At 43.0% G+C, this 2,767-nt stretch overlaps 1 pseudogene; it reads right to left on the bottom strand.

Moving 5' to 3' along the window:
• Nucleotides 1–455: 455 nt before the first annotated feature.
• LOC141522878 (BRISC complex subunit Abraxas 2 pseudogene) lies at nucleotides 456–1,736 on the bottom strand (annotated as a pseudogene).
• Nucleotides 1,737–2,767: the final 1,031 nt, after the last annotated feature.

The following is a 2,767-nucleotide window of genomic DNA, read 5'->3' as shown; positions in this document are numbered from 1 at the left end:
GCAAATATTCATTCAGGTCACTTAGATTGTCAAATTTTTTTGGCAAAGAGTTGTGCAAAATAATTCTCCAATAATTACTTTAATTTCCTCCTCATTGGTGGTGAGTTCACCGTTTTTCTTTTTTTTTCTTTTTTCTTAGTCTCTAATTCCCAATTTATTTTAATGAAAATACGGCAACCAAAATTAAAAGGTTTCTATAAATTTCACTTTGCCTAATTGACCAAGACATCCGTGGATCTCATCAGTATTAGTACAACTTGATTATCCTAACAATTCCATTATGAAATTTGCAAACTCTATCACAAGGCGGGTGAAGCCTCTGTGCACAAGAAACCTCTTCAGGGAGCCTCCATTTCTACAAAGCAGTTTTTTTTTTCCCTCTGAAATTAAGTCCCCCAAAATTTTCATCCACAGTTAAGAAGCACAGTGCTACACTGAGCGCCGGTTTGGTTGTGTCATAGCTGAGAGGTCTGAGCATTCCTGGAGTCCCCGTCGGGGGAGCACTCAGGGGCCAGCGGCCCGGCCGGGTCGGAATCACTGTCTTCTGAGTCATCCACACTGTCTCCCACCGCCCTCTGGGACAGAGGCAGGGCTGTTCCATTCCAGAATACTTCAATCCTGCATTTGTGGAACCAAAGCTGGAAGACCCTACTGCCTGGGGTCGAGGCATAAAGACTTTACTCTCCAGGAGGGAATGGCCCAAAGTACTCTCTTGACAGGCTGGATTCAAGTTTGAGTAAGGAGGGGGTGGGTCAGAGGGCTCTGCATCTCCAAGGGCGCAGCCTTCCACCTCAAACCCAGAAAATGGCATTCCTACACTGAACCCCGGCTCCGTGCTTTCTGCAAACTGCCTGCTGAACAGGACCTGCTGCAATCTTATTCCTTGCTCCTTTTCATTTTTCCTCTGAGTGATTTGTCTTTTTAATTTGTTCACCTCTGCTTGAAAAGATTCAACCATTCGCTTGCTCTTTTCTACATCTATACACACTGCCTGCACTTTTTTCCTGAAGTGTATTGTACACTTGATAAATAGCCCTGATGTCCTTCATCACTCCATCCTTATCGAAAAAGTCAGTACCATGCTCCTTGATAACTTTGGCATAACTCAGGGAAGTGTTGGGCACTGAAGAGACTTTGTATTCCTGTTGCCTGGTGTTGCCCAGGTTGGGGATGGTGAGTGACACCCTTGGATTATACCTTCAGTTTGGTCTAAAAAGTACGTATTCTAAAGCATGAGTGGAATTATTTGCAGTAGAGATGAAGCTGACAAGGAGGAAGAAGAGGTAGGGCCCTCCAGGAATGTGTGTCAGCTGTTTATGGAGAATCTGCTCTCTGTAGGACATCTGCTGCTGATTGTTCCTCCTAAATCGTTACCACCCAATGACATTTTTTCTTCAGTCTTTAAGAAGTCTGTCCAAACTCTCTTCATTAACTTTCCCAGCATAATCATAAAAGCTAAAAAGCTTTGGACAAGGCTCATGATTATGGATTTCTATTACTTGCAGAAATTCAGTGTTGCTGATTTGTGAATCACTAATGCTAAATGTCTCCTCTTGTCTAACCTCTCCCAGTAAAAATCCTTCCTGGAGGGTTCCTGCCGCCTGAAGACCAGCTGGCTCCTTGCAAAGACCTTCGGGGCTCTGCCTTGACCGACCACAGCTCAAATGGGGCTCCAGCTTGTTGTATTGGAAGAGGTGAGGGCAAGTGACCCGCCCAAGACCACGCGGCTGGGCCATTAAGAAGTGTCTAGGTTAGATTTGCACTCAGGGCCGGGCTAGATCCTCCCTTTCTCTTAAGCTCCACAAGACGTTCCGCAGTGCCACGAGGTACTCCCAGGAGATGCCCCCTCTCCCGCTGCCCTCCCCAGGCCCCTGGGAGGCTCCTAGCCTGGGGCTCCCTCCTGCCCCGCCCTCTTCCACACACAGCCAGAACCAGAACTGGGACCACTTTCTTGGGCACTGCCCCAGAGCTTGCTCCGTTGGAGGTCCAGACTCCCCCCACCCCAAGGCCATCCCCGTCCCGCCCCGGGAGAGGAAGCGCCTGCCCGGGAGCAGGCAGGAAGGCAGGGCCGGGGGCAGGGCCAGGGTCAAGTTCACCTTTTTCATTTATGATACTAGCAATTTGATTTCTTCTTTCTTTTTTTAAATCACATTGGTCAGAAGTTTATCAATTTTATTGTTTTTTTATAAAACAAACTTTTCATTTTATTAATTTAATAGTTTTTGTGCTTTCAATTATATTAATTTATCCTTTAATTTTTATAATTTCGAATTTAGTATGTAATTGGGGATTTTTAATTTGTTTTACTCTAATTTTTTTAGTTGCATATTTAGTTCATTCATTTCTTCTTTCTCTAATTTATTCATGTAAGTATTTAAAGATATAAAATATCCCCTGAGAGCTGCTTTGAGGGAATTCCATAGGTTTTGGTATGTTATTTCATTATTGTCATTATCTAGGATAAAATAAATAATTGTTTCTCTAATTTGTTTGATCCACTCATTCTTTAAAATGATGTTATTCAGTTTCCAATTAGTTCTTAGTCTGTATCTCCCTGGCCCAATATTTCATATGATTTTATTGCATTGTGACTGGAGAAAGATGTATTCACTATTTCTGCATTTCTGCAGTTGATCATTAGGTTTTTATGCCCTAATACATGATCAGTTTTTGTGTAAGTGCCATGTACTACAGAGAAAAAGGTATATTGCTTTCTATCCCCATTCAATTTTCTCTAAAAGTCTATCATATCTAGGTTTTCTAACAA

This window comes from Macrotis lagotis, chromosome 4, assembly GCF_037893015.1.
Source record: "Macrotis lagotis isolate mMagLag1 chromosome 4, bilby.v1.9.chrom.fasta, whole genome shotgun sequence".
NCBI classification, from domain to species: Eukaryota; Metazoa; Chordata; class Mammalia; order Peramelemorphia; family Peramelidae; genus Macrotis; species Macrotis lagotis.
Note: the sequence above shows the minus strand (reverse complement) of the source record. Positions and strands in the feature narration are given on the sequence as shown.